The sequence below is a fragment of the Oryctolagus cuniculus genome, chromosome 9, assembly GCF_964237555.1.
Source record: "Oryctolagus cuniculus chromosome 9, mOryCun1.1, whole genome shotgun sequence".
Taxonomy (NCBI): Eukaryota; Metazoa; Chordata; class Mammalia; order Lagomorpha; family Leporidae; genus Oryctolagus; species Oryctolagus cuniculus.
This window is the reverse complement of record NC_091440.1, coordinates 42,354,014-42,371,181: the sequence shown is the minus strand read 5'-3', so window position 1 is coordinate 42,371,181 and position 17,168 is coordinate 42,354,014.

Below are 17,168 nucleotides of genomic sequence, written 5' to 3'. Positions count from 1 at the left end.
TTTTCATTTGAGGGCTTCATGGTGCCTTCCTTGTTTTTATTACCTTGGTTTTTGCATTTGTTATTTGGCATATTGGAAATATTTGGTTTCTTCACTGTGTTGCTTTTTCTTGTTATACTATGACTCTAGATTAAGTGGACTATCTGTTTTTGATGGAGCCTTAGGGCTTGAGATGGGTGTGGCCTGAGAGCTCTGTTTGGTGTGCCAAAGGTGACACTCCCAGGTTAGGCGTGGTAAACCTCTCTCTCTCTCTCTCTTTCTTTTTTTTTTTTTTTGATTCAAAAGGGAAGTTATTCTGCACAGCTGAACAAAGTTGGAGGTAGTTAGCAGGCAAATGATATACCCACAGGAGCCAGAGATCAGAAGCTCTTTCCCAAGGACCACACAGGGAATCTGTTCTGCCCTCAGAGTGGGCTCAAATTCTCCTTCAGTCTCCCACTGGGTTGCCAAAGTTGCGGAATTATAGCGTCTCTGGAGAGTGCTCACATGAATTCCGTGAGTTCTCTCCCCCACCGTCTCTTTTTTCACAGTCTCAGTTCAGTAGCACCACAAATTTACTAGGTCCTAATCTCCTGTTAATTTGCCCTGCCCAGAGTCAGGTTTTTCTGCTAGGCTCAGGGCCGGTGCAGACCTGAGGTCGCTCTGCTTATGACGTATGTCCAAGATGGCGCCTGCTCTTTGTCTTGCTTGCCCTTGAGAGGTGAGCGGAGAGAGAGAAACCCATGTCCGTACCAGTCACCTTTTTTTTTTTTTTTTCCTCTCTCTCTCTTCCAGTTAGCCTGGTGAAGCCCCCCCCCCCCCCCCGGGGGTTGTTCCCTCTAGTCTCTTCTCTCCGCTTGCCTGCCGGTATCTCAGGCTATTGAGGTTCGGCTCACCTCGCATTCCAGCGGCTGGGTCCCGTGGCTCGGCTTGCGCAGCTCGGTCCCGCGGGTCGGCTTCCGCGCGGTGGGCAACCTTGTTCTCCCAGTAGGTCCTCCGATTCACGACCACTCAATCCAGAAGGGTTTCTTCTGCAATATTTTCCTGGTTCTTTTTTCTGAGGCTACCATAACTCCCCTTTTATTATACTAAATTTCCCCGGACTATCGGTGCGCGCCCTCACTATTCCGCCATCTTGGCTCCGCCCCCTCTGTTTTCCTTTATTATATTTTTATCTTCATATAAAAACTGTTATTTTTAAACTTCAAATAGTATGCATGCTTTTTATTTAAATCCAGTCTGACAATCTATTTCTTTTAATTAGACTGTATGTAATGCCTAGGGTACTTTCTCTAAGTGTAATTAACTCCCTATTATGTTTAAATCTACTATTTAGCTCTTAATTTCCTGTTTCCCACTGGTACTTTATTTATTCTTCCTTTGCTTGCTTTGAAATAATTGATTCTTTTGTATTTTCTTTTATTCCAAGCTCTCATTAGCAGTAAGTAAGTATTTTATTGAGTCTTTTAGTGACACTAGGGTATAAAATATGCATGTTTCATCAGTTTACCTAGAAACTGTGCTATTTCACTTTACATGAATTTGAAAACACCACTACAATGTAATCTCATTTCTTCTTCCCATCCTTGTGCTGTTATTTTCATCCACTTTATTTATGTTATAAACTGCACATCTCATAACAAAATAATATATGAGAAAAATGAGTTATATTAGTTCATTTATTTACTACTAATGGTAACTTTTATTTCTTTGTATATATCCAAGGCTCTGTGTAAGATTTTTCTTCTTTTGAAACATTTAGTAGAATTTCCGAATCTCCCTGCTATCTTTAGCAGATTCAAGTGCCTTGCTTCCTTAGGAATATCTAAATTTACAAATTTACCATGAGAATAGCAAGGGAGTGGTGACTGCCAGTGAGCTCACAGTTTGTTGTGCAGGCAGGATACCTATCCCACCCTTCTGTATGTTTTTGTTTCAACAGGAGTAAACTGATAGGATACAGGATTGTAAATCAGGTCTTTTGATGGTTTTGGTCCCTGCCTGGTAACTGAATACCAATCTGGTTGTCAAGGTTTTTTTTTTTTTTTTTTTTTCCCTTCGAAATTGTACTTAAAAATCCAAATGCCATGGGGCCTTTTGGGTTCTTTCCTCTCTTGGAAGTCCCCCTCCATGCCTCTCTGGCTGGAGGTCTTTGATTCTAATAAATCCTTTTAAATCTCAAAAAATAAATAAATAAAAGTAAATTTCTGCTGAAAACAAACATTCTCAGTCTGTTTATTATGTTTCGCCTTTATTTTTGTAAAGTAGATTTCTTTGAGTACAGAAATCTAGGATGACAATTTATGTTTCTGTCAGTATTTGAAAACGTTGCTCAGTTGTTATATATCTTGGTTTCTAAGGAAAAGTCTTTATTATTTTTATATTTCTTTATATTTCTTTCTTTGTGCCTAATCAGATACTGTTTACAGCACAGGTTTTCAGGTTTTCTGATGATAGTGGGTTTCTTTGTGTTTATTGTTTTGGGTTTTATAAAGTGTCTTGGATCATTGGGTTTAGAATTTTATCACGGTTGGACATTTTCTGGTTTCTTTTCTTTCTTCCTTCCCTCCCTCCCTCCCTTCCATTTTCTCTCCCTCTTCTCCTTTTAAATATCCAAACTGTCGTGAGTGCCTGCTGTCACACAGCTCGACAGGGCTTAAGAGCGACCTGTCAGAGCATGAGGAAGAAAGGAACACAAGGACACAAGACTGCCTTCTCAATGAGAGATTTTATTGCTTACACACCAGGGGTTTTATCACGCTACTCATCAGCATGCTCATTGAGGTCAATACACTTATCAGTATCAATATACTTACCAATTCATACTTATCAATATACTTAACAGTCCAATCTATAGCTTAACTACTACTTAACTTACTTACTATAATAACACTTAACCATCAGGATAACACTATTTCCTTAATGACTAAAGAACTCCCGGAATCAATATCATTAATATCAATATCAATACTATACTTGAACTTATTCATTAATCCACAGATCACAGTATACAGTATTAAAGTAACTTTGAGGGCTATCCAATTATAATAGTATATGTACAGGAAGCTATCTAACAATATTTTTAGTTATAGGGTCAAATCCTATTTACATTACATTACACATGGCTAATGTTATTATATACGCTGTGTTTTCAAGTCTCGCATCAGTCACGAAAAAGAGTCAGTATTCAAAAGTCCAGAGCTCAACAGCTCGGCAGAAACGGATCTTGTATCAGTCACTTACAGGCAGGAATTCCTGGGAAGACTGTCACTCTGGGCAGCAGGCTCCGAGTTCCCAGGTGGATGACAGCAAGGCAAGAAGTTGGAGAGGTCTCCTGCTGAGAGGCCTGGTCAGGTGCTGTGGTCAGGCCTGGGAGCAGGGTGATAAGGGGTCCAGGCCAGGTGGCACTGGTGTTTTGATCCCCTCGTTGTCCTGTGTCGCTTAGCAAGGGGGCTAGCGAGCTGGCTCTTCAGCTTCAAGTGCTAGGAGGTCCAGAGGTTCACATGCACTGGGCCCTTTATCTGTTGTAGGCTTGTGCCATTACCTGTTCCTCACAGAGTAACAGGCTGCCTCTTCAGCTCCAGATGTGTGGAGATCCAGAGGTTCACACACACCAGGCCATGATCCTCAAGAGGATGGAGGGCAGTGCCAAAGGTTCTCCTTTTATCCCAATTTTCCTGGCAGCTCTCCTGCTTGTTCAGTTCGGGTGCCCCCAATCAGCTGTGCTCCCTCTCTGAGCTTCCCGGGGTGCCACCAATCCATTGTTTGGGACCAGGTGTTTCCAGCTCATTCTCAGGTTGCTTCTAATCATCACTCTAGTAGGAAGGTAATTCAAGGTTATTGTCTGTAGCACACACAATATCGGACGGCCCAGGCGTGTCTGTTCAGTCTGACCAGGAGCATCTTTCTTGGCAAGCACTGAGCTTGACCTAAGTGATGTCATCAGTCTCTGGCTTCACATGACTGATTCCACTTTCTCTACTTTCACGTTGTGGATAGCGGTAGTTTTTGACTCTAGGCTTTTCTGTAGAGCTTCCACAGTTCACCTCCTTCTGCTGCTCAGCCAAGCAGGAATCTGTGACTCTATTTTTGGGACTGCTGTGGGATTCCCACACTAACACATGTATGTTACATTTTCTATTTATTATGTTTTGTCTGTTTCCTATCTTGTTTAATTTTTAATTGTCCCTCTCATTATGTCTTTGATTTATCTAATGCCTTCTGTGTTACTCATGATGCTGTGAATTTTATCGAGCAAACTTTTAATTTCATAAATTGTATTTCCTCATCACCACATTTGCATTTGATTTTTTTGTACAATCACTCTGTCCTTATTATATGTATGTTTCCTTTGAAGAGGTAAATATAATTATATTAAGTGCTTAAATTCATTTTTTTTTACATTTATATGTGACATTTCTTTTAGTTTGGGGTTTTTATCTTCTTTTTCTTGGCATGTACATTAGTGTCAATTTACTGTTAGGGGACTGTAATTCTGTTACTAAGATGTGGCCTTGGCTGGCACCATGGCTCACTAGGCTAATCCTCTGCCTGTGGTGCCGGCACCCCGGGTTCTAGTCCCGGTGGGGGCACTGGATTCTGTCCCGGTTGCTCCTCTTCCAGTCCAGCTCTCTGCTGTGGCTCGGGAAGGCAGTGGAGGATGGCCCAAGTGCTTGGGTCCCTGCACCCATATGGGAAACTAGGAGAATTGGATCGGCGCAGCGCACCAGCCATAGTGGCCATTAGGGGGGGCGAACCAACAGAAGGAAGACCTTTCTCTCTGTCTCTTTCTCTCTCTCACTGTCTAACTGCCTGTCCAAAAAAAAAAAAAAAAAAAAATGTGGCCTTTTTGGAATTCTTATAAAATGTCAAAAGTGTTCTACAAGGAAATTTCACGCTAGTTGATGAGTTCTGGAGACTATTTGGCTCAAAGCTCCCCAATCACACATTTCATTACACCATGGAGTTATACCCTATACATACACATCGTATTTTTAAACAGACATCCAAGTCCCGCAATGTGTATTTCTGGAGCCCTTTCATGTGTGTGCTGGCTTCTTCTTTTTTTTTGTTCATGTTTCTTCCACACAATTTCCATCTACTTAGACATTTGAACAAACATTTCTCTGTCCTCAATTCTCCAAGTTCATAAAGTTCACTTGAGAACTATCCGTACTACAGAAGTCAGAAAGTGCTTCACGGAAGAATCAGAGCAATCACAGGACTCCCTTATTTTGTTTTCCACTTTCTCTGTGTTTATAACACTGTGTTCCTATGGCACAACAACAGAAACTGTCATTTAAAGGTTTTGTCCAGTTTTCCACTTGTTTAGAAAGGTTTAATTTGGTCTCTGTTACATCATCATGGCCAAACAAAGTTCATTTTATTTTGTCAATGTTCACCACCTAATTACAATGTCTAGTTATTAGATAAGAATAACCCTATGAAATAGATAGAGTAAGTTGCTTTTCAAAATATGGAAACTTATTCTAAAATATGACAGAGATGCATTGATTTTTGCGGCTATCCCTTCAAATTCTGTCACATTTCATCTTGACTCAAGAGATAGATCTTGGCCATATTTTTAAAAAATCTAATTGAACTGTTTCTTTTTTAAATTCCTATTTTACTGCTTCTGAAAACACAGTCATCAAATCAGTATCATATTCGTATCACAAGGATTAACTTTCAATTGATAACAACATATTGAAGTAGCATATTAAAAATTAAGATCCCTCACCTTCTCTTACATTGGCTAAGTCCTACTTTGAATATTCACAAGAAACTTGGGTGATAAATGACCACATTTACTCTGAGAAATCCTGCATTATATACATACTAAGAAACTAAGGAAAACCACATGAAGTTGACATATGAGGAATCAAGAAGACAAATAATTCTTGCGAAGACTTTTCACATAGTGTATTATTGTGTACTTTTGGTTGTTTTGGAGAACACGCACACATGATACATATATCTTATAAATGTGAGCTAGAGGTTTCATGTAAAGATATTTTATATATATATATATAATATATATCATATATATGAGGTAACATTACTTTATCAGAGAGTTTAAGGTTTGGTAGGAGGACAAATATATATCATGTCTGGAGATACATCTCCAGATCCTGATATAGCCAATATAAGATCAGAGACAGGTTCTGAGATTCTGGATTTTTAATAAAATACTGCAATATGCTATAATTAACTGTAGCTAATCCCAGTGACATATATATATATATGTATGTGTGTCTATAAATATATATAATTAATGAACTTATATGTTTATCTATATGTTACTACTTTGCTCCTATGATACACATTTCTATGTTATATATGGAAAGTGAATTCTAGCTCCTGTATTTTACTTGTGAGCCAGTTTCAGTGCATTGATCAACAGCAACATGCTATCATTTTCTGGTATTAGTTTATTCTGCCATTTAGTTCCATTTAGTGTCAGGTTGTGTTAGAATTGTTCAAGTATACATAAACCAGTCCCAGGAAAGAACAGTCATTGTTTGGAAATAATCGGCAGAATAATAAACCTTTTACTATTCTACTTTGCAAGAAGTCAAGATGTATCAATAGTTATGTCACTTCTTCTGTGCTCCTTCTGAAATCTTTAAAGAATGCTATAAATGGCCGGCGCCGCGGCTCAGTAGGCTAATCCTTCACCTTGAGGCACCGGCACACCGGGTTCTAGTCCCGGTTGGGGCGCTGGATTCTGTCCCGGTTGCCCCTCTTCCAGGCCAGCTCTCTGCTGTGGCCCAGGAGTGCAGTGGAGGATGGCCCAAGTACTTGGGCCCTGCACCCCATGGGAGACCAGGATAAATACCTGGCTCCTGCCATCGGATCAGCGCAGTGCACCGGCTGCAGTGCGCCGGCCACAGCGGCCATTGGAGAGTGAACCAATGGCAAAGAAGACCTTTCTCTCTGTCTCTCTCTCTCACTGTCCACTCTGCCTGTCAAAAAAAAAATAATAAATAAATAAAAAATAAAGAATGCTATGAATGAACGGGTGGTTCATTAAGTTTTCTGAAATAAAAGTAAAACACTTTTGAAAGGTGAATGTGAATGTATTGTTTATAACTAAGGTGCATTTAGCAATTTCTTTCACTTACTTCTTCCTTCAAATCAATAAATTAAGTAGGAAAACATGAGGTTGAGGTTTTATATATAATATATGCTATTATACACGTCACATTATTACTTGATCAGAGAGTTTACAACTTGGTAGGATAAGATATATACACAAGATATTCAGTGTGAGGCAAAATAAAATGAACATCATGAAAGAAGACAAATGGATATCCAAAGGTATAGGATAGGCATCATGTAGTTTGAAACCAAAAAGAAATTAATGAAGTAAAGAGAGAAGATGGTGGCCAGGGTCTAATGATATCAGGTTGAGGTTCCTGGTGCAGAGTAACACATTATGAAAGACTTGATAGTAGGAAACTACTGGAGAGATTTACCTCAATGATTATACAGAAAATTGGAATGTAAAAAGTTTAAAATGAAAGCTTGTGCGGGGCCAAAAAGGGGAAGGGAGAATTTGCAGGCAATGTAGTTGGAAAGTGTCGCCCACCCTCTTCGTGGAGGAACGACACAGGACCCTGCGCTGTTCTTTCGTCTGCTCGGCCCTCCCCGGGTTTGCTGCTGGTTCTTCCCGGGTTGGCTACCGTCCCTTCCACCTCCGTGGAAGGGCAGTTCCCCCTGCCACTTTCCCCACTTCCGCGGGGGAGCGGCACACCGCCGGCCGGCTCTCTGGGGGGCTGCACAGGTGTTCCTTCAGATAGATGTTCCTGGTGCATGTTGTCTCTCTCCTCCTTTATAGTCCTCTTCCACCAGTCCCAACTCTGCTACCCACACGCCGAGTACGCTGCTCTCCTCCAATCAGGAGCAGGTCCTACAGTTTATTGGTTGAACTGGAGGCAGCTGTGTAGAAGCTGTTTCCTCCTCTCCCAGCACTATATTGTGGGAGAGCAGATGCATAGAATAAGTCTTAATTCCAGTAACAGTCTAGTCCGAGTTGCTCCCCACAGAAAGTTTTTGACAAAGTGAGTGATAAAGGAAGAAATATGTTTTATAACTCCAGGATTTCACAAGACAAGCTGGGAAACTGTGGCATTATTTATAAGAACTTTGATAATCTTGGTAGTGTTATGCCCAGTTCAGTTGTCCCCAAAGACCACCAAGGAGCTGATACCGCTGTAAAGCGCACCACAGTTTCATTGCAGGTCCAGGCCTGGACTCTCAATCAACACCGACGCAGCGGGTCTGAATTGAGAGCCCCGACCCTTCAGTTAACAGGGTTTTTATAGGGTTTTCAGAGACATTCTATATATCATGGTACCATTTAGCAAATCATCTCATCCCGCGGGAAATTCAAAGGTCATCTCTTAGAATTGATTAGTGCATCCAGTGGCGGGAATGGACCTACTGAAGGTGTTTGGATGGCTTTGGGGTTGATGCCTTTTGAATTGACTGGCTGAAGCATAGGGTCCGAGCTGCTGGGGTGTACGTGCCGAACTGCAGGGTCTCAGGAAGCTATTAATGACCTTATCTGCCCTGAGAAGATACCAGGAACTCCAGGTATTTCTCTGTTATCTGCTAATCGGCTGTTGCTAGGAGAGTTTATTGCAAGGGGAATTCATTTATTTACTTTTAGGAGCTTCTGGCTTAGGGTTCAGGGCCTGGTCAGGCCCAAGTTACAAAATGAAGGCCTAATTTAAAATAGTTACACCTTGATCCAGGCTCAGGTCTCACAGTAGGATAATAATTAGGATGTACATGAGAAATGAATTGGAGGTAGATGTTATACCAGCTAAGAAATAATTGGATTGAAATAATTTAAAGTATCAAAGGCCATCCATAGGAATCTAAACAGTTTTTCTTGAGGGTTAATTCCATTTTTAGAGTAAGAATAAGAATTGATTGCATTGGAAAAGAGACTTGGGGCATGCTGGAAAATCTGGAGGAACATGTACAGCAGATAGATGAATTTCATGTCTAAATTTTACAGTAAGAATTCAAGACATGTCAGTTCAATTTTCTTCAACTTATATTTTAGTTTGCATAGAATATACATAGTTAGAAGAAGTAATACTCAAAAAAAATACAACATTTCATGAAAAAAGACAGAAAAAGACAAAGAAGTAAATAAAGGGCATCATTTTAGGGGCAGGGAGGAATTATGACAACCAAGAAAAACAACCAAGAAAACAACCAAGAAAAATAAAAATATGTATTTCAGGACTGGGCAAAGTCAGGAAAATAAAATGAAACCAAAAAAAACAGGGAAAATGAATATCAAACATTTCTGGTATTCCAAAGAAGTAAGTAAGAGTAAGGTAAGAGAGATTATAGTTGAATGCAGATCATCAGCCATGTGTTTGTGATTTCTGGATAGTATCTCTTGGATGAATTATTGGGACCCAGAATAATCTCTCCATTGAAAGGTCAACTGATACGATTAGTAACCTTGTTTCCACGTGAGGACTCTTCACACAAGTACCTGGACTTATGTTTGCTTAAATAAGCACAGGACGAGACTCTAGGCAGTCCTCCTTACAGACAATTATTGCTAAACTTAGAAACTTCTTTCTGTCCTCTATAACAAGCATCTTACATTTTATACTCAATGTCTAGTAATACTCAGTTTCTTAGGTCAGATACTTCCTTCTCATGTCTGAGTGAACATTTATTCACAAAATCTTTCCAAGTAATATTTAATACTGAGATGTAAAAGAGGGTAATTTTTTCCAATAAGTTTTGCAAAATGCTACATTAGTGTGAAACTAAAAATGACTCTATATAAGATGTCAAATGGCAGTGTCAGTATTTGGGACAAAGGCTGAGGGGCCTCTTCAAACACCACATTCCTTATCAGAGTGCTTGGTCTAAGTCCAGGTTCCACCTCCTCCTTGTTAATGTGCACCCTAGGAGGCAGCAGTGATGGCTGAAGTACTTGAGTATCTACCACCAATGAGAGAAACCCGGGTGGAGATCCAGACTCCTAGTTTTGGCTACACCCAGTCCTTGTTCTTGTGGGCAATCGGAGAGTGAACCATCATTGAAAGAGATTCTCTCTCTCTCTCTCTCAAATAAAAATAAAATTTTTAAAAAATTTAAGAAAGAATAGATCCTTGACTTTCCCCCTAAAATTGGGCATGGTGGTGTGATTTTCTTTTTTCCCCTGATAAGTTACATCTTCTTCCATACTAGGCAAACCCCATAACTGTTAACTTATTTCTGATTGACATCTGGCCTGAAAACAACAACAGGAACATTTTAGTAAAATACTGTTGTTCTCACACTGAACAATCTTGGATAAATTTGTACAAGTGTTTTGTCTTTACATTTCCAAATCCCTCTCTAAGGCTTACGTGTAGAAGGAGAGGAGGCACTGAGTATTCCTGTTTAATAGGATAGATTCATATTGAAGGAAATGCAATTTAGTTTAAGATGCTGAGAGATATAGGAAGATGGCACTGAAATTAAGTTAAGGGATATACCATAGTTATCTAAAGAGATCCAGATACTTAGAAAGTTTGGCATAGAAGAAATTACCTTTACTTGTGGGATTAGTGTAACAAAAGAGAATTTGTTCATGACAAGTTAGAACCGCTACATTTTGTAGCTCTTTGCCCTATTTTCAAATAAATTCTTCTGCACTGCATTCCTTTTATCCAACTTTTCTCTAATATTTCTAATATTTTCTCTCAATTTTTTCCATTAAAAATGTTGACATATATAATTTATACATTTACATGGGATACTATGTGATAAGTCCATACATTGATCCATTGTATAATTCCAATCATGGTAAATATTTATCTCTTTAAAAATGTGACATTTATTTGTGATGAAAAAACATTGTATCTACTAGGCTTTATTCTTATACCCCTCTGCATACTAATGTTGCTGAAATTATAACTAAAAAGCCAAAAAAAAAAGCCAAAATTCACGATTAATACACAGATTTCACTTAGTGCTCCATTGTGCTCTTGGCTTCATTTATTGCTTTATCTGAGATTCAATTCATTTTAATATTCAATGATTTTTTTCTTTACCTAGACAGTCTTAATTGTGGGAGTACAATGTCACATTCTGCTAGGAAAAGCAGCAGCAGTTAGTAGTTTTAGATTTTTCCTTTCACAAGGACAGTATAAAAGGTGGGGTTATAAAGCATTTTTAATCAATATGGTACTCCTATTGTTACAGAACGCAGGATTGGAGAAATTCCCTTAAACAGGTACCAGAGGCAGGGTGGAGAATCAGCAGAAGCAGTTTACTAATGTCACCAGGCCCAGTGAAATCACTTCTTATATCTGGGCAACCAATCCAGGTTTCTTACAATATTTATAGCTTCATCAGCATCATGTATTAACAGTTACAGCACTGGTGGGCTTTGTAGCAGCCTGTGGGAATCAGGACCGCCCATGAGCAACTTGAAACCATGCTTATGGGGAACTTGAGCAGGTTGGGTTGCAGAGAACCACAATTAGGATACCTACTCAGACATGTTAACACTTAGGGGAACAGAAATTCGGGTGACTGTCCAGACATGAAGATACTGATGGGGAACTGGAACTGGGGTTACAGTAGATAGGGATTAGGACATCTGCCCTCCTCAGGAGTCTGGTCTCTCCTTTGTCTCTGGTCACAGTCTAACCTCCTCTTCACAATAATGGAATTGAGGCTAGGGAATATGAAAAGAGTGGGGAAAATATTGAATAAAGTGTGGATATTTTATTGACATCTAAAGGCTAGAACTAAAAGAAAATGGAAATGTGTATAAATCAAAAGTAATTTCTTATATACAACAGGTGTTTCTTGAGCACTCATTACATGTAGATACTATGTTGAGCACTCAGAAAGTCATACTCACCAATAAGTGGATTAGGATTCAACAGTTGAGAAAAGGAAAGCAAATAATTCATATATAAGTAATAAACTGACAAATAAGGAAAGAGAAAAGTTTCCATAAATAATAAAATGTGTTGGCAATCAAGAAGGAGAACAGTTCCAGGATCATTAAAAGTTATTCTTTCAAAAGGACGCCTCTGAGGGTTCCAAGTAAGTTGCGAACCTTCTTTTTATTTATTTATTTATTTATTTATTTATTTATTTATTGACAGGCAGAGTGGATAGTGAGAGAGACAGAGAGAGAGAAATAAAGGTCTTCCTTTACCTTTGGTTCACCCTCCAATGGCCGCCATGGCTGGCGCGCTGCGGCCGGCGCACCACGCTGATCCGAAGGCAGGAACCAGGTGCTTCTCCTGGTCTCCCACGGGGTGCAGGGCCCAAGCACTTGGGCCATCCTCCACTGCCTTCCCGGGCCACAGCAGAGAGCTGGCCTGGAAGAGGGGCTACCAGGAAAGAATCTGGCGCCCCGACCTGAACTAGAACCCGGTGTGCCGGCGCCGCTAGGTGGAGGATTAGCCTAGTGAGCCGCGGCCCTGGCCGCGAACCTTCTTTCTAGCAGTCTTACTTATACAAATCCTTTTGCAGCAGTGAAAATGAGACAAGGGCAGCTCTGATCAAGATAAAAAGAAACATTGCACACATCCCTGCAGGATGAAGAAATTTTCAGGAAAGTAAAAGGAGAGTTTTCAAGTGGAGGCTGGAAAATGCATTTAAAACTTTCAAGCTGGGGGCGGCGCCATGGCTCACTTAGTTAATCCTCTGACTGCGGCACCGGCATCCCATATGGGCACCGGGTTCTAGTCCTGGTTGCTCCTCTTCCAGTCCAGCTCTCTGCTGCGGCCTGGGAAGGCAGTGGAGGATGGCTCAAGTGCTTGGGCCCTGTACAAGCATGGGAGACCAGGAGGAAGCACCTGGCTCCTGGCTTCAGATCAGCACAGCTCCAGCCATAGCAGTCATTTACGGGGTGAACCAATGGAAGGAAGAACTTTCTGTCTCTCTCACTATCTATATCTCTACCTGTCAAATAAATAAATAAATAAAAAAAACTTAAAAAAAACTTTCAAGCTTATTGTAAAGTTTATTTCATTTACTCCAATATCAAGATATTATATAATCTAAATCATCAATCTGTTTTTGAAATCAAAATTTCAAAGTGCAAACTGATGTCCAGACAGTATTTCTGTTCTTTCTCTTTCACATTCCTATGCCCTCCTACCTTCCCTCCATCTCCCTCTATTTCTCAACTAAATACATATTTTTCAATAAAAGAATTAAAAATGAAGCCATTCCTTTCCTTCACTAAAACTATAGAGTGTTTAAAATTAAATATAAATTGGCACATTTAAAAGAGTATGAATCACATATTAAGTAAAAGAGCTGTGACATGATTCTCACACATCAGTTCATAAAATTGGTTCTCTTGATGATTGATATAATTTTGTTCTCCACATATTTATGATTCATAGCAAGCCTACTTTAAAAATTATCAGATGCAAGTGATTGATGTAATTAGACCATGAAAATGAATGAAAATTTCTGACATATTAGGCAGTAACTCATTTAAATGAGGTGCCTAAATTTGTAAGCTTCGAGTCATATCAATTTTAGATAAGAATTTATATTACTGAATTATATTTCAATTTATGAGGACAAAATATTAAGTACTATGAAGTCTGTTGAGGGACTGCCAAAGAATCATGGATTTTAGTGCTGAGAAGGTTAAGTGTATAAATATTTAATGACCTAAACCAACAAGCCAATTTTTTAATGCAATAAAAATAAATGATATAGTTCCAAGTACTGACAATTGGTAATTTATGAACTATTAAACCTTAGCATCTGCGATAAGTTTGGAGAGGTATAGACTTCTAAAGAAGAAAGTCGTTTGCAAGCCAATAATATAGTTGGAATTTAACCTAAATAATGTATTCTAATAGAATTTGAACCAATAATTTGTATACCATATTCACTGATAACGATGAAACATTGCTTTATAGCTGAACTAGAAGAATCTGTTTATAACTATTGAAACCTTCACTAAGGCTTCAGAATGTGTATATGATATAAACACAAAACATGCACGTATTTCAAGGGACAGTGATGTGCCATTTAGTTAAGATACTATTTATACTTTTTAATTTTTATTAATATAAAGAGAACATATTTCATGTACTTCATAGGACCAGTTCTAAGAAAACAGGAGCTTGCTTCAGTCCTCATCATCAGAGAAGCAGGAATCTAATTTAGAATGCTACACCTTTCTCAGCGAGAACAATAGCATTGTGGAGCCTGTGAAACAAAGTAGCAATTGGAAATAGCTCCAAACTATACTACCAGAGAGTATAACAGCAACAAAATCAGAGTGTGTCTTGTTGATCACACACTTACCTCTCCAACACACATATTTGGGGGTGAAGAGCCCACTGCCACCAAAACAATAACATATATTTTAGAATGTGCAAATTGCTGCTGCTTGACACATCTAATTTTAGTATAACTTTATGCATTTCTGTTTATATTTTGAAATACTCATTTAAAGTATATAATCTTTCATTATTAATAGGTTGGATCCTTGTACTCTAACAGGTAGTTTGGGCTTCTAGACACTTTTATATAGCATCATTTTAAAGATTTCATGTTCAAAAAGAGATACAAATTATTTTATATTTTAAACATTGAATGCTTTATACATAAATATATATAATAGCTATGTGTCTATTTTCATTATTATGCCTATATAGTAGACATTAAAACTAATCAGTATATAAATTGTTCAGATATTGAGTTATTCTTAAAATCTAACATTTCCATATGAAAACTTTACCATGTGACCAGTGTGCATGTGCATGTATTCTGGGGTAATATATGAATTAAATATTATTTGGGGTTTTGTATTCAGCTTTAACAATTTTCTACCTATACATATGATTTTCTCATATTATTTGAAATCAATTTAATTGAAGAGCTGTTTCATATCCATAGTTTCATTATTTCTTTGGGATAAGATTTTTGTGTCATTATATAACATGTACTGTTTACTAGACATTAAACCTTTCGTCACATCGACAGAAAACTGTCTACCTTATAAGAACAGAGGCATTTGAATACCAAGAGGAAGTCTGGAGTAGTTATATTATAAAAAGCTGTACTTTCTACATTTAATTTTTATATCTTTTAGCTTTAATGAAATGTTTGAGATTTCAAAGACCCACAGTAATCCAGAGAAAATTTTGGGGGTGTGGAGGGTATGATAACATGGAACTATTTAAAAAGAAAGTTTATTTTTTCTTTTAGTTTTAATGATAGATTTGAGAGTGAGTTGATGTGAGCAAAATGTAAAATTCAAGTTCAAAAATGAACAATATTTGTTATATTTTAAACATATAACACAAAGAGTATGCATTAGCCATCAGATTTGGTAATATGAGAACTATTTTGACTATCTGTAAGTACCAAGAGGTTTCATATGGCTGGACTTTGGACACATTTTGATTCATCTTTGCTATATTTTTATAATGTTGCAGACAGACCCCACAAATTCAGAATCTATGTGTATATACAATAACTCAGAATAAAATAGATGTTGGTTTACTTACAGGAAAACTATATTTCACTGAATAGCATAAAAGACTTACATAGCAACATTAGAGTGAGTTTTAATTTCCTTTTATGTATATTATCAGTTAAGCACTTGTCAAAAATATGAGCTACATCCAAATCTACCTCCTCTCCATTACAGATCAATACTTACTACTTCATTATGTTCCAATATCGCCCTAAGTCATTGAAATACTCTGGTTTACTGTTACTAAATTTCATGTATCAAATTTCAAAATGCACTAATTCAGAGCAAAATCCAAAATAGGAAAAAAGCTCTTTAAAAGCTATGATTATATAAATGAAATGTCTGCTGTAATATCAGGATTATACAGAAACCCAGTTATAATTTCACAACATATCAAACCACCAGAGATAATTGCAAAATATACACTTATGGTTATGGTAATCTACCAACCACTGAAATGGCCTCAGAAACCCAAAACATCATCAAACCATTCAAGTACTAGCAGATTTCTGTCGAGAGCATAAAATATTTAAAGAAAAATAATAGAAGTTTACAGTCAGTTCTAGTATAGAATGTAAGAACATTTTGACAGAGCTTAGATTTAAAACACCACTGGGTGGGAGGGACGGTATGGGGGGGAAGCCATTGTAATCCATAAGCCGTACTTTGGAAATTTATATTCATTAAATAAAAGTTAAAAAAAAAAAAAAAAAACACTGTTCTGTGTGCATGAGTATAAACTAGTCAAATGGGTCTACAGAAAGTATCACACTGATTTTATAGGACATTTAAATAGGATTACACAGCAAAGACCCATTTCCCTAAGGAAAGTTTTAGGTGAGAACAAAATATTTCAGGTGAAAGTATAAAAACTATTTAGCCTGTCAAATGCATTCTTATTTCTGTATTTCATGTTTTAATTTTGCCACCCAATGTTTATTTTATAAGGTTTCTAAAAATGTCTTTCCTTGCCAGCGCTGCAGCTCACTAGGCTAATCCTCCGCCTGCGGCGCCAGTACTCCGGGTTCTAGTTCCGATTGGGGCGCTGGTCTGTCCTGGTTGCTCTTCTTCCAGTCCAGCTCTCTGCTTTGGCCCGGGAGTGCAGTGGAGGATGGCCCAGGTGCTTGGGCCCTGCACCCGCATGGGAGACCAGGAGAAGCACCTGGCTCCTGGCTTCGGATTGTCACAGTGTGCTGGCCGTGGTGGCCATTTTGGGGGTGAACCAACGGAAGGAAGACCTTTCTCTCTGTCTCTCTTTCTCACTAACTCTGCCTATCAAAAAATTTAAAAAATTTAAAAAAATAAAAACATAAAAATGTCCTTCCTTAGACAATCTTGTCTAATAAGTTTGTAGATGTATTGAGTGTTTTGAAAAGGCCAGTTCTTTTTACAATAACTGGGAATAGACTTAGCATTGAAAAAAATGCTATTTAATGCATAGTTGCTGAAAAAATAATGCTAAACTTTGTAGAATTGATTTAATAATTCATAGCAAAGCTAAAATAAAGGGATTAATAAAAGGAAATTATTTCTCTGATACAGGAGGAATGTTGTCAACAGATGAACATCCATAATTATACAAGAGGCCTCCAAATGTTCACACTAAATGTATGTTTTGAAAAAAATTTATGCATGGCTTTTCAATTTTTTGCACCAAAATAAGCATCTTTAACTTAATTTTTCACCGTAT